This window comes from Pleurodeles waltl, chromosome 10, assembly GCF_031143425.1.
Source record: "Pleurodeles waltl isolate 20211129_DDA chromosome 10, aPleWal1.hap1.20221129, whole genome shotgun sequence".
Classification (NCBI taxonomy): Eukaryota; Metazoa; Chordata; class Amphibia; order Caudata; family Salamandridae; genus Pleurodeles; species Pleurodeles waltl.
Window position 1 is genome coordinate 993,462,114 of NC_090449.1, and position 22,240 is coordinate 993,484,353.

The window sequence follows — 22,240 nt, forward strand, 5'->3', positions numbered from 1 at the left end:
ACATTGCACGCCCCTTCCACGTGAAGTGCTACATGGGAGAGTGGCCGATTTCCAATGTGACTTCATGTCACATAAGAGTGGTCATCCGCAAACTTGTACACACACTGCAGGCCATGACAATGGCACTGGGCGCTCTTACATAAGTCCATAAGTGATCCTGAGTGGCAGCTGATGTTTGTGCCAGCCATCAGGTGTCCAAGGGTGTGTATTCCATTGTTTCAGGATGATCAACACTACTACTAGTGTCTCTCCTATCTTCCAAAACATGATTCAGCATTTATACTTTTAACACATGCACAGTGCAGGCTATGGGATGGTGCTCAGCTACTTAGCAAATGTGTCCCTTGCCACAGTGCATGTAAGATCAGTGATGTCCTCTACACTCCTATAGGGTCCCACTATGGAATCCATGATCTGCACTGTCTACCAGTGACTCTGCCCCATGGTGGCCATTTATAGGTTATGGTACAGAGATGATGGTGTTATGGGTCAGTAAGTGGTGCATGTGAGGTTACACCACAGTAGGTGTGGTGGGACTTCTCACAAATCTGGCACATGGTATGTGATTGCATAAATATTGTATTCCTATATGTGTGAGCCAATGCGTTAGGCCGATGTATATGCACACTACAGGTAAGTCAGGTATGTATTGATGAGATATAGTTGGTATTGGCAGTAGTTGTCCAGCATTTAATGTTTGTTCTTGCAGTGACTTGCACGGCATGATTTTAGGGATCTGTACCTATGTTAGACTTACGTAACATGAACATGACATTGCTGTGCTATTCTTTGTTTGGTACACTGTGTTTGAAGAGTACATAGTAGGCAACCTGTGGGCACTTGTAATGGTTTGTTTATTTCTACTGTTGGTCAAGGGTACATATCTGCACCTGTCCTTCACATGGTGTGCCTGACAAGTTGCAGGTGTGTCACATACATGTGGGTCTATGTGTTTGTGGTGTGCACTGATTGTTCTGTACTGCAGGATGGTGCATATGTGATGCACATCTGTGTTACCCTGACTATGTGTTTTTGTAGTGGTGTGTATCTTGTGTGTCCTTCAGGGTTGGTGTGTTGTGTGTATATTGCTAGGTTTGTTGATTTACCCACAAGTAGGCCATTTCCATATTGTCCAGCCTGGAAGTGTTTGTTGATCCAGCTGTGCCAGAATATGTAGGCGTCATACACACTCCCAGGATACTTAACCAAAATGTTTGTGAATAGTCCCTGGTGGTCCACTATGGACTGCACATTGATGGGATGTGTGTGCTTGCGATTCTGGTATATGTGCTCAGTTGCAGCAGGTGGCACAAGTCAGACATGGTTGCAGTCAATTGCACCAAGCACATGCGGGGAGCCATAAAATTGGTATGACCGCTGTTTAATGTCCTGCTGCTTTTCCTGGGTGTAGGTGAAGCTGATGTGGTGGGGTCTCAGGGAGATTATTGCTTCTAACACCTTTGGCAGGAACCTACAGGATGACAGCTGTGACACACCAACAACCAGGGCACCTGTTGATTGAAATGAGCCACTTGTGAGCATGTGCAGGACAGCTAGCAGCTTTGTCACAGGAGGTATGTTGTGTGGGGTCTGGAGGCTGGCTGTGATTTTTAGCTCAATGTGGTGCAGCAGGTGAATTATGGCTTGCCAGTTGAGTCTGCATGTCCTTATGATGTCTTGTTCCCTGAAGCCATGGAGGGTTGTCCTGTTTCAGAATATCCTCTCCTGCCTTCTGTGTTGCCTTCTGTGTTGCCTTTGTGGGCCCCGTTGTGGTGGTGGTGGTTGGTGTTGTTGTTGCTGTCCTCTATGTCGTACCCCAAGCTGGAGCAGTAGCACTTACATCTTGTCCTGTGGGTTGGTAATGTTGCTTCTGTGTATTTTCCTTAAGTAGTGGTGCGTGGGCCTCATTTTAACACCTGGTCTGACCCAGACATTGAAATTTTACGCTAATCAGAATTTTTTGGGTCTGCCTCATTTTTGCCCTGGTGGATAAGTACGGCGCTGGGGTTAGAGTCATTTTTTGGATGGGAACGTCCACCGTGCATCTCATTGACGCAAGGAGGTTTCAAGCATCCAAAAAATTGTGTTAACTCAAAAAATGTTGATGCAAGACGGGTCTAACGTCAGAATATAAATATAGAATTAGGTGTACGCTGAATTAGCGTCAAAATAAATGACGTTAATTCAGAACAAACAGGGTATAAATATGAGCCAAAGTCTGCAGAGACATATCCCTAGTGAACATTTCTGCCATACCAATTCCGAATGGGATTGTTTGGGATGAAGTATTGTTTGATGTATGTGGTCTGACGGAGGTCATTCAAATTCCATATGGATTCAAACTTACTATGAACAATGTAATTATACCTGGAGTAATTTCTGATGATTGGGATATGAAAACAGTTGATTCTATGATGTCTGATTTACAGCATTATACATTATTTGAAAATGAAGATGTGTACCAATCTAAAGAAAGTTATGGTGATATGTTCTGTTATAATTATTATGGACATCATTTCATTCACAGAGCAAGTATCCTGTTGGACATTTTTCCTTTTGCAGGGTCATCTCCAATCTTTTTGCCTCCTATTTTTTTTTACCTGTTTTTGTTGGCTTTAGGACTGTATTGTTGAATAGTTGATCCATGATTACCATATATGAATTACTGGTACGTCCCTAGTACAGTGCACTAAAGGTGCCAGGGCCTGTAAATCAAATGCTACTAGTGGGCCTGCAGCACTGGTTGTGCCACCCACATGAGTAGCCCTGTAATCATGTCTCAGACCCGCCACTGCAGTGTCTGTGTGCGCAATTTTTAAACTGCCGATTCGACTTGGCAAGTGTACCCACTTGCCAGGCCTAAACCCTCCCTTTTCTTACATGTAAGACACCCTTAAGGTAGGCCCTAGGTAGCCCCATGGGCAGGGTGCAGTGTATGTTTAAAGCAGGACATATACTAATATGTTTTATATGTCCTGACAGTGTAATACTGCCAAATTCAGTTTTCACTGTTGCAAGGTCCATATCTCTCCTAGGTTAAAATAGGGGCTGCCTTTAAAAATGATTAAAGCGAAGATTCCCTTTGGGACCAGATAGACATGTGGAGTTTGGGGTCTCTGAGCTCACAATTTAAAAATACATCTTTTAGTAAAGTTGGTTTTGAGACTGTGTGTTTGAAAATGCCACTTTTATAAGGTGGTCATTTTCTTGCTTAAACCATTCTGTGATTCTGCCTGTTTGTGGATTCCCTGTCTGGGTCATTTTGACAGTTGGATGGTTTGCACCTCTCTCTAGGCAGTAACACAAAGGGAGCTGGGGTGTAGCCTACATATCCTGAATAGCCATCTGTGCTAAGATGGAGGAGAGGAGTGGTCACTTATACCTGAAAGGGCTGTGCCTGCCTTCACACAATGCAGTCTCCAACCCCCTGGTGTGTGTCTGGGGCCAGGCATGGGCAAGGCTGAATGTCACAAACAAGAGAGACTTTCTTTTGAAGTAGACCTACTCCAAAGGCAGAACTGGGTATAAGATGGCACCCAAACCCCGGAAGATTAGATCACTTCTGGACATCAAGAGGAACCTCTACCTGGAGAAGAGCTGAAGAGCTGAGGAGAAGCGCTGCCCTACCTGTGAATGTGCTTTGTGGAGCTATCCTGCAGTTGCTGCTTCTGCCTGTGCAAGGAGACAAAGACTGGACTTTGTTGTGCATTCCTGCTTGTGAAGACATCTCCAAGGGCTTGTCCTGAGCCTGCCTCCTGTTGTTGAAGTTTAATGGGCCATCAAGGACTTCTCCCCCCAGCACCTAGACTCTCTGCTGAGACTCCTGCCCTGCCAAGTGGTGCCCTATCCAGTTCCTGGGGCCTTGACAAGTGAAGCTGGCAGACCAAGATTGAAAATCCACACACAGACCATTGTGCGGGAAAAATAGTGTCACATGTTCCGAGACGCGGCTGAAAAATGGCACGCCACCGGCTTCGCAGCTGGAAGATCAACACATGCAGCTGGAGAAACGATGTGCAACACCTGCTGATGGAAGATGATAACATCACAACCCACATAGCGTGGTTTTGCTGATATCGTACAGCAGGATTTTCGACGCAAACCTCGCTGGGCATGGAAAACGAAGTCGATAGAATTGAAGTGTGTGGGGCACTAAAAACTGGCAATTAAGGGAAAGGGAAGCTTTATTTATAGCATACCTGATACCTGTTCAAATTATATTTTTTAATGAAATGGTACAACATACAAGTTGTTTAGGCTTAGCAAAAATTAAGGAATTAATGGCCAGATGTAGCAAGCAGTTTTGCCCATTCTGTGTCTATGGGAAAATGTGTTCGTACATATGGCCCTACACGTGTAAAATTTTATAAATGGCAAAAGTATATAAATGTTTGCTATTCACATTTTGTAAACTCCACAGGGGGTTTTAGAACAAATTGGCCGGACCTTCGCTCTGTGTCCTCAGAACACTCGGGTATAGTAACATATATACATATAATGTAGGGAAATTATGCCAGCAATGGTTGAAAAGGTCCCCACTAGATGCTGTTAAAGAACACCTCAGTCTCCTGTCCAATGAAGCAATTTACAGGATTTCATGTTAGGCCCCAGAAAACATTGCAGAAAAAGCTTCTTATATGCAGTGTATAATGAAATTTTGAAACTTTCCCAATAAGAAGCGGCTGCTGGGTTAAGGCAAATTGATCAGGAAAATTTACAAAAAGCATTAGCCATTTTAGATAATGGAATTAACACCTTGTCCGACTGGACATATACCTTAAATAACATTGTATCCTCTGCAATAGATATAGTACAGAGTGACAAGTCCTCTTTATACCATGGACAAAGTCAGCTAAGGTCTATTATGCAGTTGGGTTGAATACTACAAACTTTGAAAGCAGGTTGCGTTCCCTGGCAATACATTAGCGTACAGGACATTTTTTTTTAACATTTATTTTAACGCGACAACAACAAATAATGGCTTAGAAGAAAGCGAGTTATGTCATGCTAAATATCGAGAAATTAGAAAAGTTGCCTTTTACTGTGGCTGCTGAATGGGTAATACACAGGGTTATAAATTAGCCTATTTCGACACGTCAATTCACATCTTGTTTGAAACACATTCCAGTAGGCTGATATGAAAGCCTGGAGATAGGTATATACATGAGATGAGGGAGCTTCCCTTTTCATACAAATGTTTCAATGGCAAGAAAGAGGCCTTTCTTAGTGGAAATTAACGTGAGACTTCTAAGAGGCATTCAATGGTTTGTAAACAACTGTCCTTGCATGCAGCATGTAATGAATCAGCTGCAAATTTGTCTTGTAATCTGAAGGGAGTTCCAGTCCCCTTGATTAGAACTGATTTCCAGGTACTCTCAAATGGCAGCTGAGTGCTCCTTAACAGTGAGAGCTGTTGTGGAATGCGAGCCGGAATAGCTTATGTCATTTCGGTCTCCCAAACTGTTATTTGTTGCGATAATGTCCTTTTTCTCCTATACATTTAAAAGGAGAGGCAGACATTTGGCCTCATATTCCTGCTTCTGCTGTGAATTTTGACAAGTTGAGTAGACTCAAGGCTCTATCATTTCAAAACATGTGGGGCCAGATGTAGCAACCCGTTTGCGAGTCGCAAACGGCGAAAATCGCCGTTTGCGAGTCGCAAACGTGGGTTTGGCATGCAGAAATGCATATTGCGAGTCGTTACCGACTCGCAATATGCATTTCCGACTCGCAAATAGGAAGGGGTGTTCCCTTCCTATTTGCGAGTCGCTGTGGGATGCAATACCATTTGCGACCGCGTACGCGGTCGCAAATGGCATCGCAGTTACCATCCACTTCAAGTGGATGGTAACCCACTCGCAAATTGGAAGGGGTCCCCATGGGACCCCTTCCAGTTTGTGACTGGACCCCAAAATATTTTTTCAGGGCAGGGAGTGGTCCAAGGGACCACTCCCTGCCCTGAAAAAATACCGAAACAAAAGGTTTCTTTTTTTTTGCAGTGCAGCTCGTTTTCCTGTCAGGAAAACGGGCTACACTTCCAAAAAAAAAAACTGCTTTATTTAAAAGCAGGTCGCGAACATGGAGGTCTGCTGACGTCAACAGGCCTCCATGTTAGCGAGTGCCCATACACGCTATGGGGCCGCAATTTGCGACCCACCTCATGAATATTCATGAGGTGGGTCATTGCGACCCCATAGCGAGTTGCAGTCGGTGTCTGAGACACCGTACTGTATTGGGAATTGCGACTTGCAATTTGCGAGTCGCTCTGACTCGCAAATTGCAAGTCGCAATTCCCAACTTTCGTACATCTGGCCCGTGATGCTTACATCTGCACGTGAGACCTATGTGCTTCAGTTTGCGAGGTCATTGGCAGAGATTCAGTCCCTTTTAAGTACAAATTTTCCAAGACACTGGTGAACTTGTGGGACGAATATTCAATACATCCAGTACTATTGAAATTGCCCATTTTTTTAAGGCTGTCCGTTCTGGTTTCATTAACATAATCTCCTCTATATTTGGCTTTATACCTTCAGCCATACACTCAATATTTTTAGGTATTTTCTGGAGCTTTCCGATTACTTTGGCTATAATAGGTAGCATTTTCCTGTTGCTACATTTTCTCCATAATGGCTTTCCCTTCACAGCAAAGAGGACTGAAAGCGCTCCCACCAGTGCAACTGTCTCGTGAACGCATGATGCAATATTTCAGAGCACTACTCCTAGAACAACTGGAGTGCATCTGGTCACTGTCATTTCGACAGGTTTTGGATTATGCGCAGACCGTGTTCCGGTGAATGTGCTTTGAAAGTCTGTCTTTCTATGCAGTGCTTACTTTCGTTGGATGCTGATCTGTTGATGTTCTCTATGAGGGCTTGTTAGAAATGGGGTCTTTGGTTGGCAATCAGGTTTTCCCCTGTCCAAGCAAGGACCCTCACTCTAGTCAGGGTAAGTCATACACAATCCAAATTATCCTGTGTCCACCCTCTGTTAGCTTGGCAGTGAGCAGTCGGGCTTAACTTAGAAAGCAATGTGTAAAGTATTTTTGCAATAATCATGCAATAACACAGTAGAACACCACAAAAATCCACCACACAGTGTTTAGAAAAATATGTAAAATGTATCTGTAAAAGGAAGGTCCAAACAATAAAAATGTAACAAGTATATTTTGAGATATCACGGTAAAAATGATATAAAGTGTCTTTAGTCTCTTAAAAGCAATAAATGTCACTTGCAAGCACAAAGTACCTGGTTTGCGTTCAAAATTTCCTTGAAAAGAACCGCAGAGGAGGAGATGCGTGGAAAACAGGGAGGTGCGCGTTGATTTCTCAGGCTGCACAAGGCGATGCATCATTTATTTTGCATGCAGGGAAGGTTGTGCATTGATTTCCGGTGCTCAGTCTTGGATCCTCTTTGGGTTGCCGGGTTTTTGGACACCCTAAGGGACAATGCATTGAAATCAGGTGCTGGCAGGACAAAGTCACAGGGGCTGCTTCAATCCGGTGGGCGTTGTGTGGAAATTTGTTCTGCATGGAACGCACTACGTCAGTTCCTCTCTGGAAGCTGGGCTGCGTCATTCTGACTCAGCTGTGCGTCAATCCAGTGGGCCATGTGTCAAATTTCTGGATGCTACACTGGCGCTGCATCGATCTTCTTGTTGCAAAGTTGGTCTGCATCGTTATGGTTTGGCGTGCGGTTAATTTTTCAGGAGGCAAGCTCTAACCAAGCCCTTGGAGAGCAATTCACAGCACAGCCAAAGAGCAGCAAGGCAGCAGTCCTTCACAGAAAGCAGTCAGATGAGTCTTTTGGGCAGCGAGGCAGTTTTCTTGGGCAGGTTGCAGGTTCTGGTTCAGGGTCTCTTCTCCAGGAAGTGTCTGTAAGGTAGAGTGTCTACCTCAAAAGTGTCTAAGTTGGTAGAGTCAGAGACCCTGCTTTAATACCCAAATCTGTCTTTGAAGTGGGGAGACTTCAAAGAGTGGCTTAGAAGTGCACAAGGTCCCCTCCCAGTTCCATCCTGTCCGCCAGGGCCCCAGTAGGGGGTGTGGCAGTCCTTTGTGTGAGGGCAGGCAACTGCCCTTTGACAGTGTCAGGCCCTTGGCCCTCCCAGTCCAGGAAGACCCATTCAATATGGAGATGTGTGCAAGTGTGACTGCACAACCTGTGTTTGGGGTTATTTGAGTGAATGCACAAGGGAGCTGTCAACTGAACCTAGCCAGATGTGGAGTGGAAGGCACAGAAGCATTTAAATGTAGAGAAATGCTCACTTTCTAAAAGTAGCATTTCTAAAATAGTAATATAAAATCCAACTTCACTATTAAGCAGGATTTTGTATCACCATTCTGGCCATACTAAATATGACCTGGCTACTCCTTTCAGATCAGGATCTACCACTATATACAGTATATGAGGGTAGCCCTAATGCTATTCTCTGAAAGGAGCAGGCCTCACAGCAGTATAAAATGCATTTAGGAGTTTTACACTACCAGGACAAATAGAACACACATGTTCACGTCCTGCCTTTTATGTACATAGCACCCTGCCCGATGGTCTACCTAGGGCCTACCGTAGGGTTGACTTATGTGTAGAAAGAGGGGAGTTTTAGGCTTGGCAAGTACTTTTAAATGCTAAGTCGAAGTGGCAGTGAAACTGCACACACAGGCACTGCAGAGGCAGGCCTAAGACATGGTTAGGGGGCTACTTATGTGGGTGGCACACCAGTGCTACAGCCCACTAGTAGCATTTAATTTACAGGCTCTATGCACATGTAGTGCACTTGACTAGGGATTTACAAATATATTAAATAAGCCAATTTGGGTATGAGCCAATGTATCCATGTTTGAAGGAGAGAGCATATGCACTTTAGCACTGATTAGCAGTGGTAAAGTGTGCAGAGTCCTAAAGCCATCAAAAATGAGGTCAGAAAAAGAAAAAGAGGAATGCAAAAAGTTTGGGAGTGACCATGCACAAAGGCCAATTCCAACAGGGCTTATTATCTGACAGGCGCATCAAGGGTGTGCTTGCTATGGGAAGCTGTCCATGAGTTGCTCTTTGTGGAAAACACAACTCTCAACTCAACATTGGCACAACATGGTATGCTGCTGCCACAGCTGGAGCTTGGGAACATGAGTGTTCTATGGTTTTCCTTGGAAACGGCCTGGATACTTAACCACCTGCTGAAGTGGAACCTTTCCTGGCTTCAATTGTCCCAGATATAATTGCCAAAATGACATTGAACTTTGAATGTAGTTTTTTTTGGTGTCACTATTGGCCTTTTAAGTTGTCCTTTTTTCCCGGCTCAAGTCTTTTTTAACTTGTCACTACTGACATTTTTGTTTATATGCTTTTTTGATAGGAATTTGTTAGGCTTTATTTTGAGCTGTTTAGACCTCCTTTGAACAAGCAAGGGAAGGGTGTTGTATAGCTATTTTAGCCATATTTTAGCCATATTATTTTAGCTAACCAGGCCTGCCATTGTGCACTTTAGTCCAGTTACAATTTATTCAAGCATAGCTTTATTTGTCTATCAATAGCCACATTTCCGGTGTTGGTTTGTTTCTCTTTGTCTGCTTGTTCTCTCACCTAGAAAGGCAATAAGTTCTTGGTAGGACATTCATTTTGTTTTGTGCTTTCTTCAAGGCTACATTCAGATAGGTTGTCAGCAAAAGTAGTACGCTGTGTCTCCAACATTCATAGAAACATACACACTCATACGGGGGACCATTTCTTAGAATGTCAACTGTTTTGTTATAAAAACACTGTTTTGTCCCATACACATTAGAGCCAGATGACCACGACTACATGCTGATTGCTGACTGCCTTGCTACAGCTGCTTGCATAGACTGCCTCTAGTTATTGCAATACATGTCCTTTTATCTAAGATGCAGTTACTTCAATAAACCTTTGTCAAACTATATTTTGCCTCTATTGTCTATGCCTGTGTGAAACTAAGGTAACTGAGGGAAAGGGAAGAGATCTGATCGACCATGATTCCCCTGAAGAGTCTTTCTTGTCATACACCCAGTTGCCACAGCCATCCCTGCCCTTGAGTGGAGATGAGGTGCTGCTAGTTAGCCGGAAAACCCGGGTTAATGCCCACAGGTGTCACATGGTGTTGAATTTCACTTAGTATCCCACAGTCCATGCGATTTTGCCACCCAAATTAGTAGCCTCATTAGCATAATGAAAACCTACACAACAGGGACCAACATGCAGCCCTAGCGTACACGTCTGTGGACTGGAATCTTATCGGTCAGCTCATCCTGTTTCCCCCACCTGATGTGAGCAAAATTGGTCTCATGGAGATGTATAATCAGAGACAAGAGACTCTGTGGTGTTTTCATTACAGTCAATACCTGTTGGGGGGTAGAATGTGAGACCAAATTGAAAACAGATCTAAGGTTAACAAAGGCAACATAAAGGTTGCCTTTGCCTAAGTTAACTTAACACAAAATAAAACGGGAGAAAACATAAAGCCAATGGTAGAAATTTTCACCCGAAAACCTGCTTGAAATGGGCTCAAAAGATCCATCTCTAGCATCCAATCCTGTAATTTGGCAAGCAGGCAGTGGGAGAAGATTTTAAGATTTTTTTAATACAGTTGTTTAGTCTTATTAGTGTATAGTTATTAGGGTGAGACCTGTTGCCAATTATGTGGATAGGTATTACAGTGGCACATTTCCAAGACTCAGGATTAGGGGCCTCAGCAGCAATAGCATTGCCAATGGAAAAGATGCAATAGGCCCAAGTCTCAATATCATGCAAGGAAGCCATCAGCCAGCACACCATGCAGCCCAGGGGCCCTACCCATTGCAGTGGTTAAAAGAGACTGGACCACATACTAGGTGTCAAGGAAAGGTGTTAGGAAGGGTGAACCTTGCAAACCTGTAGTGATATCAAGGAAAGTACTTGCTGGAGCGACTGAATATAGGTTGCTAAAAGACTCAACCCACACAGAAGGGGCAACAACATTTGCAGGTTCAATTGCAACCGTGGCACCATTATGAGACATTAACTCCCAAAACAGAGTAACATCTCTGGCTACACAGGCATCATTAAGGGCAGTCCATCTCTGGTCATCCCAATTCCTAGAGTGATGGTCATTTGATAGGCCTTCCTAGCTAAGGGGATTCAGATCGTACCTCTAGCTTTGATGGTTCAGAATAAGGAGTGCAGATCTTCTCAGCAGTCTTTATAAAAACATAAGCTCGTCCGGGGAGAACTGTGTTTTTTGATGATAGCCGAAATAATGAAATACCCTGCTGTACATTAAAAACAGGCTGCATATGTGGAAATCATTTGAGCGGGAGCAGCTATGATTCTCCTGCCTCCATCCCTGTCATAACATCATTCAGATCAGCAGTAAGAGATGCTAAAATGTCTAGATGATCTGCCAGTTGGCTCCACCTCTGATGGAGCTTGTTAGAAGTCAATGAGAAATCCATCGTAAGAAGGGGCGGGCCAGAATCTGGAGAAATAGTAACCAAAAAGAGCCAGCAGGAGCAAAAAAACAATAGGGATTATGATCACTTTCTGTCCTCTCAAGAACACACAACCACTCACAGTCTTTCAGTCCTCTAGAGGCCTCAGGGGTGGGGATGGATAAGGTCATTGGAGGATGGTTTTTGGAAGCTGAGAGCTCCTTGAGGTCACTTGCAAACAAACAGAAAGAGAGAGTGTGAGAGAGAGAGATTTATTCTAGCGCATGTTTCCCCTCTTTCTCCTGGTTAGTGTAACAGTTGCATGTGTGCCTAGAAGGGTGGTTTTTTTTGTGCTCGACGCACAGTTTCTCCTTGCGGGTATCCATTGGGTGCAATGATGGGGTGCTCGGATCTAATCATCAGGCGTTCAGTCGCGGCTAGTGTCTCGGCAAAGTGGAGGGGCAGGGGGAAGCACAACCAAAATAATTTTTTAAATATGTTAAAAATTAAACTTACCTAGTCGCTGCCGCCGCACCACCTCGACACTCCAGGCTCCCAGCCAACACTTTTTTGGAACAAAATATTTGTTCCTTGTGATACATAGCAGACAGCTGCATTAATTCATATTTGGAACTGCTTTGTCAAAAAGGTATACACATAGAGCCTACTTCTATACGCCAGAGATCACTGGCTAACTCAACCATATGATGGTTGGTGGCTTCATGAAAGCCATCAGAATGCAAACAACGTTATATTACAGATAAAAACAAAATATACTCCAAATTTCTAACACAAAAAACGTCATAGAAAAGACTGATGACGATAGGAGCAAACCCTTTTACAGTTGTACACGTTTATTAGTGGATCATTTATTTTCTTTTAAATCACGAACATGGCTATACTAACTTAAGCAGTTGAACGTTACTAAGTTAGAACCTTACTTCTACAATTCGAAATTTCACAAGTTATTGCACAGATATATTAAAGTAATTGCTTGATTTACTCTACGTTGTCTCCAAACAGCTTAAAATAGTCTAGTTTCGTCCTTCTCTGAAGCGTCTCTAAGGCTATAAATTGCATAACTATGGCTACTAAAAGGCACTCACCCATAATTGGAAGATAATAAGGCAACAGTTGGAATTATCTCAAGCTGTGCAGGACACGTTTTGTAAAGAAAAGCGGGTTGCTTCATCAGAAATCTACATTTTGCAATCAACTGTATGTTGTATGTATTGGCAAGAGCTGTTATGTATGCATGTTTTTGGTTTGGTTTGTCATATATTTAAAAGAGTTGAAGCTCGGGCCAGACTTATACAGTGAGCTACATGCACAGATGCAATATTAGATTTGTGGGATGTTTTGACATTCACAGACATAAAAAGAAATCTGTATCATTTATTTTCTAGTATGTGCGTATTAGTGCACAAAAGTCAATCTTTCATGGGTTGAAATTAAGTTAACTGTGAATAGAACCCCATAACAAAGCAATATGTTTAAAATTGCACATCAAACCAGATGTATTGGTCTATCCAATGCTTGTTCGGTGTACAGACACGTCTGTGATGTCGGCTGCAACCGGCATTGCCGGTGAACAAATCACATGGCACACGTTTCTGGATCTGACTTATCTCGTGGCCAGGGTCTGCTTTCAGCGGACACTCTGCCGATCCGGCTTCTCGTTTCATACATGTGTCGCCGCTATCTGCCATACCCCGGACCACGCCCTTTATTTATACACTCTGCCGCGTGACCCAGGGCATATCACAACAGACAGTTAAAAAGGGGAAACACAGTAACAATATTAACTATCATTGCCTCCAGTCTCTGTGGTAACGGTAGTGCCCGGTGACCAGTTACATCACTGGCTCGCGACACTACATTCCTTCTAAAGATCAAAAAAACAGATTAGACCACATAATATTAAAGTCACATATCCAACAGGCGATCGCGTGATCGTATGGATGAGGCTGAGTTGCAACGCAAATTGTACCTCGTGACCTCCGACCTTCCTTGGCCAGTGCTGTAATTTGAGCCACTCAACAGGATAGCATCTTGAGCGGGAAGCTGTGAGACGTCGTCTGACACCCCTCGGGCCAGGTTTACCACCTGCGTCTCCATCAGTTAGGGACAACACATCATTGTCCACTGCTGGCTGATCCGTATCTCGAAGGGCACTGGTTGAAGAATGAAATCTCTTGAACAGAGATACTTTGCGGGTCACGACATCAGCGCCACATTTCCGATGAATGATTGTCCAGGTGATAGGGTCAAAAGGCATGAGGAATTTACTGCCTGCGGACAGCTCCTTCAACAGCACCCTATCACCAACTTTGAGGTCTGATGGCATGGCTTGTCATCGGCGACTTGCATATCAATCAATCTATCAATCATAGTATTTATAAAGCGCGCTATGTACCCGTCAGGGTTTCGAGGCGCTGAGGGGGGGGGGGGGAGGGGAGCGCTGCTGGTTTATCGGTCGAAGAGCCAGGTCTTGAGGAGCCTTCTGAATGCGAGGAGGTCCTGGGTCTGGCGAAGGGATGTGGGGAGAGAGTTCCAGGTCTTGGCGGCGAGGAAGGAGAAGGATCTGCCGCCGGATGTCTTGCGCTGGATTCGGGGTACGATGGCGAGGGCGAGGTTGGCGGATCGGAGTTGACGTGTTGGGGTGTAGAAGTGAAGTCTGGTGTTGAGGTAGGAGGGTCCGGTGTTGTGAAGTGCCTTGTGAGCGTGGGTCAGGAGTTTGAAGGTGATCCTCTTGTCTACCGGGAGCCAGTGGAGTTCCTTTAGGTGAGGGGAGATGTGACTTCGGCGGGGTATGTTGAGGATCAGTCGGGCGGAGGCATTTTGGATACGTTGGAGGCGTTTGATGTCTTTGGTTGGGATGCCTGTGTAGAGTGCGTTGCCGTAGTCAAGTCTGCTGCTGACGAGGGCCTGGGTCACCGTCTTTCTGGTTTCTGTTGGAATCCACTTGAAAATTCTGCGGAGCATTCGGAGGGTGTTGAAACAGGAGGAGGAGACGGCGCTGACCTGTTTGGACATGGTGAGGGCGGAGTCCAGGATGAAGCCGAGGTTTCTTGCGTGGCTGGCAGGGGTGGGTGGGGGTCCGAGGACGGAGGGCCACCATGAGTCGTTCCAGGCCGAGGGAGTGCGTCCGAGGATGAGGACTTCCGTCTTGTCGGAGTTGAGTTTCAGGCGACTGTTGTTCATCCAATCGGCGATAGATTTTAGTCCCTCGTGGAGGTTTGTTTTGGCGGTGAGCGGGTCTTTGGTCAGGGAGAGGACGAGCTGGGTATCGTCGGCGTAGGAGATGATGCTGAGATGATGTTGGCGGGCCAGTTGAGCGAGGGGGGCCATGTAGACGTTGAACAACGTGGGGCTGAGGGAGGATCCTTGGGGGACGCCGCAGATGAGGTTGGTGGCTTTGGAGCGGAAAGGGGAGAGACGGACTCTCTGCGTTCTGTCGGAGAGGAAGGATGAGATCCAGTGGAGGGCTTTATCTTGGATGCCGGCTTCCTGGAGGCGGGTCAGTAGGGTGCGGTGGCAGACGGTGTCAAAAGCGGCTGATAGGTCGAGGAGGATGAGGGCTGAGGTTTCGCCGTTGTCCATTTGATGTCTGATGTCATCTGTGGCGGCGAGGAGGGCGGTCTCAGTGCTGTGGTTTCGTCTGAATCCGGATTGTGAGGGGTCCAGGATGGAATTGTCTTCGAGGAAGTGGGTGAGCTGAGTGTTGACGATCTTCTCGATGACTTTCGCTGGAAAAGGGAGGAGAGAGATCGGACGGAAGTTTTTGAGGTCGTTGGGGTCAGCCTTGGGTTTTTTGAGGAGGGGTTGGATTTCTGCGTGTTTCCAGCTGTCCGGGAAGGTGGCAGAAGTGAAGGAGAGGTTGATGATCTTGCGGAGTTCGGGGGCGATGGTGGCGTTTGCTGAGTTGAAAACATGGTGGGGGCAGGGGTCCGTGGGGGAGCCTGAGTGGATGGTGTTCATGGTTGCTATGGTTACTGCCTCGTCCACGTGGGTCCAGGCGGTGAGGCGGCAGTCGCGGGAGGAGACGTCGGGGGTGGGGTCTGGCGGTGGACCGGTGATGAAGCTGTCGTGAATGGTGGTGATTTTCTGGTGGAAGAAGGTGGAGAGGTCGTCGCAGAGTTTCTGGGAGGGCGGGATGTCGTTGGAGTTGGCTTTCGGATTGGAGAGTTCCTTCACGATGCCGAAGAGTTCTTTGCAGTCGTGGGCGTTGTTGTTGATGCGTTCGGTGAAGTGGGCGCGCTTGGCGGTGCGGATCCGTTGGTGGTGTTCGCGGTTGGCGTTTTTGAGGGCGGCGAGGTTGTCGGGTGTGCGTTCTTGGATCCATTTCTTTTTGAGTTTCTGGCAGTTGCTTTTGGAGGTGGTGAGATCGTCTGTGAACCAGGCTGGTTTTCTCTTTCCTTGGGTGGTGGTGGGTTTCTTGAGAGGGGCAAGGGTGTTGGCGCAGTCGAGGATCCATTGATGGAGGTTGATGGCGGCTGTGCTCGGGTCGATTGCGTCGGGTGGAAGGTTGTTGACGAGGGTGTTGGTCAGTTGTTCTTGGGTGATTTTGCCCCAGCGGCGGTGGGGAGGTAGCTGGATGCGGTGTTGCTCTGTGGTTTTCTTATAGGTGAAATGGACACAGTGATGGTCAGTCCAGTGGAGTTCGGAGGTGTGGCTGAAGGAAATGTGGTTGCTAGAGGTGAAGAGGGGGTCAAGGGTGTGTCCGGCGATGTGGGTAGGTGTGTTGACTAGCTGGCGGAGACCGAGGTTGAGGAGGTTGGAGGTCAGTGACGCGGTGTTGACGTCGTTGGCATTTTCCAGATGGTAGTTCAGATCTCCTAGGAGGATGTAATCCGGGGAAGCGAGGGCGTGGGTGCTTGCAAGGTCGGCGATGGTGTCGTTGAAGGGGGGTCTTGGTCCTGGAGGGCGGTAAATGAGGGTTCCTCTGAGGGTCGTGTTGGGGTCCGTGTGGATCTGGAAGTGGAGGTGTTCGGCTGTCCTGAGGGTGTCGTCCGAGTGGGTGTGGATTTTGAGGGTAGCTTTGTGAGCGATGGCTATTCCGCCGCCGATTCCGTTGGTTCGATCTCGTCTGGTGATTTTGTATCCGTCCGGTATGGCGATGGCGATGTCCGGAGACGAGGAGTCGTTCCACCAGGTTTCGGTCAGGAAAGCCACGTCAGGAGCAGTGGTGTCGAGCAAATCCCAGAGCTCGATGGCGTGTTTCCGTGCGGAGCGGGTGTTGATGAGGATGCAGTTCAGGTGGTTGGGGTTGGATGTTTTCGTAGTTGGATTGGTCGTTCTGATGCAGGAGAAGTTGCAGGTATGGCAGGAAAAAGGTCCTTTAGTGTGCTTCGGGGATGCCCGGTAGCATTCAGTGGAGGGGCCGGGGTTGAAGGCGCGGAGTTCGTTGATCGAGTAGCGGATGCGGGGGGCGCAAGGGCCAGGGGGTGTGGCGCTGGGCGCGGTACAGGCGCGGACGCGCAGCGCCAGCCATTAAGAAGGGAGGGGGGAGGGAGGAGCAGCTGGGGGGCGGGAGGCGGGAGGGAGCGGCAAATGGGGGCGCGAGGGGGGCGGGCCGCAGGGAGGCAGCGGCAGGGAACGGGGAGCGCACAAGGGGCAAAAACACTGAAAACGAGCAAAAAACAGCAGTTACAATAAGAAAAGCACACAATCAGAAAAAACAAAATGGCACAATATACGATTGGGGAGACAGCAATCAGGGGGGCACAAAGGGTGCAGAAGCGCCTGTGGCGAGGCGCTGAAAAAAGCGAACAAAACGAAAAACACTTACGGGACGGCGGAAAGCGGCACACGGGTCAAGTGAAGCTAGTCAGAGCCCACTAGACCCCAGGGATGAGGCGCAGGAGGATGCCTGCGGGTGGAGGAGGGCCTCGAACACGCAGACAGCAGCGTGGTCAGGGGACAGAGGCAGGAGGCAGCAGGTTGGTGCTGCGGTCGTGGGGGGTGAGCTCAGGACCTGAAACAGGTCAGAGGTCGCTCACTCGCGACGCGCAGCGCCAGCCATTAAGAAGGGAGGGGGTAGATCGTCGCTCTTGGACTTGGTCATAATCTATTGACAAAGGGACCCAGGCCAGGTGATGTGGGATAGAGTCAGCCACTACCCTCCCGAATACCACATGCCCAGGAGCTCAACTAGTGGTGGAGTGAGGAGTCTGGCAGTAGTTTTGCAAAAACTAGTATATAGCATAGTCACTGGTCTGACCACTCGCATGAGCAATGCGTATTACTTTGTTTAAGGTTTTCATGAAGCACTAAACTTCACCGTTGGCCTGGGGCCACCCTGGCGTAATCCGACGATGTCGAACAACAGCACTTTCAAAATACCCTGCCATTTCTCAACTCTGAAAAGGCGGGCCATTATCAGTCTTGATTTCGGAGATGAAACCATGGGTGGCCATGATTTTTTCAATACGAGGTATCACCACTTCAGCTGTGAAAGCATGTATGATCTCTACTTCTGGGTATTTTGAAAAGTCGTTGATCATGACCATAGTATGGCGGCCACCTGGGATGTTTCTGAAGTCAAGACTAGCTGACACCCATGGTGCCTGAGGACTGGGTTCTGTTTCAACTGGGGCTGGTCGGCTGGGTTCTCCGGATGCTTGGCATCACTCACAAGATCTCACCACACTCTCTACTTGTTCATCTATGAGGGGAAACCATACTTTGGACCTCAGGTGGCTCTTGGTCTTGACCATGCCTTGGTGACCATTGTGAGCCAGCTGCACTACTCTGGCAGTGAGAGTTGACGGTATTACTAGCCTCCACCCTCTGAGAAGACACCCATCCACATCCACTGTGAGCTCATCTCGAACATTGTATAAACTCCCTGGGATGCGTTGGGAACTAGAAGTTAGGGTAGGCAGTTGTTTCTTCACCACGTACCATTGCTTGGTCTGAATCATGGTCAATGCCTTCTGGAGGCATTCGTCACTGGCTGATGCTTGGACTATCTCATTCACGGAGTGGGGTAGTGGCCTGGACTGGTCATAGACGTATTTTACATACTCTTCTGTTTCTTGTGAGTCACGTACTTCACTGTCTGAGGCTGCTCGAGGATGTCTTGACAAATAGTCTGCAGGATTATCAGACCCTGGACGAAACTCCAACTGACATCTGTAGTTCTGTAATTGGAGCATCCATTTCTCTATTGTAGGAGGGGGCTTTGATGCTGTACCGTTGAACAGGGTATGAGGAGTTTGTGGTCGGTTGTTACTAGGAAGGGGCGACCGTATACGTAAAGGTGGCAGTGTCTACAACCCCCGTGCACAGAGATCGCTTCCTTCTCTATTTGAGAATATCTTTCTTCTGTTTCAGTTAAAGATCTGCTGGCAAAAGCTATTGGGGACCAGTGACCACCCCCTTGCTTCTGGAACAACATGGCTCCCAGTCCTTTCAGTCCTGCATCAACTGCGACTTTGGTTTCTTTACTGGGGTCAAAGTACCTCAGGGTCGTATCACTGGACAAGGCATCAAATGCTGCTTGTTCATTTGAGCTCCAAGTCCATGGTTCTGATGATTTAGTCAAGTTTCGGAGAAGTTGAGTGACAGATGACAAGTCTTTGTAGTTCACCATGCCTAAAAAGCTTCGAAAGTCCATCACCCAGGTAGGAGGGGGTGCGTCTTTGACATCTCGCACCTTTGCAGGATCCGGTGCTACTCCGTTGGCTGAGAATACGTATCCAAAGAATTGTATCCAGTTCGTTAAGAACTCACACTTTCTGTGATATAGCGTTAGGCCTGACTCCTGGATTCTCTCTAGCACAATCCTGAGTTGTGAGTGATGTTCCGTTATGGTCGGTGCATGAATCAGAATGTCATCACTGACATTAATCGAACAGGGCAGGTCTGCCAAGAGTTCATGTATCACATTTTGGAAGACCTCAGCTGCACTGGAGATTCTGAAATGTAGACGTTTGTATCTCCTCAATCCTATGTGAGTGGAAAACGTCGAGATGTGACTCAACTCTTTTGACAACACCAGCTGATGGTATCCTGACCGTAGGTCAAGCTTTGAAAACCAGCAAGACCCGCTGAGCTCACTTATGATGTTGTCAATCGTGGGTGTTAAGTGTCTCTCTCGTTTGATGGTGACATTAGGGAGGCGCTGTCTACACAGATGTGGATTTTACCAGGTTGCTTGGGTTTTCGTGCAACGACGATTGGTGAAACCTACTCTTTCTATGATGCCCGCTTTCTCAAGGTGCTCTAACTCCTTCTCCACCTGGGGTCTTCGGTGGAACGCGATGTGCCGGTGGCGAAGGGTGACAGGTTGCACAGTCTTGTCTATGTGTAACTTCACTTCTTTGCCCTTCAAAGATCTGATTTCTTCAAACACTCCTTGGTATTGGATGAGGAGTTCTGTCACCGATTCGCAGTGTATGCTGAATGCAAAGGTGACCACCCCTAAATATTCTGCTGCCTTTCAACCTAGCAACATTCCATGTCCTTCCTCCGCTACGAACACTCTTGTGGGGGTGACTTTGGATTCATAAGAGATGGTGGTTTGGAAGACACCTTTCAAGGCCAGTGGCGTATTCTGCCCATAGGCATACACTCTGATTTTGGCTTTGGTCAACATGGGGACTGGAATCATTTGATGGTGCTCCTCTGCAGTCAGGATGTTTATTGATGCTCCAGTGTCGACTACTGCGAGAATTTCATGGGTGCTTACTTGGATTTGGCATCTTGGTTGTTTCGTTGATGAATGGTCAGTGTTTCTGACTGTAAATAGATAATGAATGATGTGCTCCACAGCTTCATCGTCATACATGTCACAGCCATGTTCTGACTTGCCTGTCGTCACGTTGATGGAGGCACTGCCAGTTCGGGATTTGCTCGACCTGCATACCTTTACAAAGTGGTGTAGTTTTCCACAACCAGAACATTTCTTTCCCCTTGCAAGGAATTCGTAAGGTCTGTGTGATGTTCCGCCACAGTATCCGCACTGTCTTGTCGGTGGTTTGTTTGTGTGGCACTTGGTCTTGTTCGTGGGTGAAACTATCACGTTGATGGTCTCCTCTTTTATGGGTCTTTGTAGGGCTGCCGCCATATGAGACGCCCGGGCCTTTGACAATTCCTTTGTGCGTCTCATCATTAGGATATCTGGTAGGGACCTTCCTGACTCCTCCAGGATCCGTTCCCTGAGTTTTATCGATGCACATCCTTGAATTATTTGCCCTCTTATCTCTTCCACTTCGTCTGCGAATCTGCATGTACTAGCTTGGTCTCTCAGCCTCATATGGAATGAGTCTATTGACTCTTCTGCTCGTTGACGGGCTTGTCTGAAGATGAAATGCTCATAATCGGTATTGGCCATGGGCTCAAAATGTCTATTTAGGGTAGCGATCAAAGTGGTGTGCATTTTCGGAGGATCCTCAAGGAGGTTCTTAGAGACCTTGTAGATGTCTTTACCCCCTAAATGAAGGATCATGGCGTGCTTCTGAGTGTCTACCACCTTGGTGGCTTAAAAAAACAATAGGACCCAGTTTCTCCACCTAGGGGCCTGAGCAGATGGGGCCCCATCAACAAGGAAAGGCTCTACGGGCGTAATTGCTGACATTGTAAAAGTGGGTAGGTATGCCTGCTGTGTGATAAGTCAGTAGCAGGGCAGTTGTACTTGTGCTGCACTCACCCGGCCACCATTTGCCTGGATGCATGTTGGAGCAGACTTGGGGTGAACCTCAGAGCCAATGCAGTTGAGGATTGGGGGCGTGTACAGGTGCACATGCAGGAACGTGGAGCAGGTGGGGCCGTAGGCATAGAAGGAGAGCCTCACGCTCAGCTCTGTGAGGATCGTAGTTTGGTAGCAGTAGGATCGGGGCTTCTCAGACGTGGTGTGTGGGACCGACCGCACAGGCTGCACTGAGAAGAGCGTGCTCCTCGGGGGTGTACAGGCCTCGCGCACAGCAGAAGTGTCGGGAGCGAGCGCGGGTGTCTGCCTATGGCGGCAATGACACTGCACTGGAGTTTTTACTGGCAGGGCAGGCGGCACCAAACAACGTCAGCCCACGTGGCACGAGCACTGCGAGAAAAGTGGCTGCCATGGGGCGAACGGCACAACAGGTAAGCCTGTGTCACCAAAATATAATTTGGCTGCAACCACCATTGGCGGTGAACAAATAAAACAGCACGTTTCTGGATTTGACTTATCTCGTGGCCAGGGGCTGCTTTCAGTGGACACTCTGCCGATCCGGCTTCTCATTGCACACGTTTCGCCGCTATCTGCCACACCCCAGACCACACCCTTTATTTATACAATCTGCCCCGAGGGCATACCACAACAGGCGGTTAAAAAGGGTAAACACGGTTATAATATTAATAACTATCATTCCCTCTAGTCTCTGTGGTAATGGTAGTGTCCGGCGACTAGTTACGTCACTGGCTCGCAAACACTACAACGTCCTTGCCAGAGGCCAGCAGGGCTCTTTCTTCTCCCACGATAACAATGAAAATTAATATCAAATACTCTGTATGTATGTGTATGCTGAGAATATGATACATGGGTTGTTAATTTGGTAGTAATATTCAGTTGCTGTCAGTTTCAATGCATGTGTTTCCTCAAAACTAATCTTGAGTAATAATTTTTGAAGAAATCAAAACATTTTCAAACATAACAGCAGCTACTGGTGGTAATTTTGACCTCGGGCCTCAGCCATCCAGGTTAGTGGAGGGCCATGTCCTTCTCTCCCTTGGTGGAGGTCCAATTGCCATATTGTGAGATCCTTCCCAATCTGGATGTTGCAAAGTTTCAGGATGATTAGTTAAGGGGTTGCACAAGAAATAGGGAGAGGGTGCCAAAATGT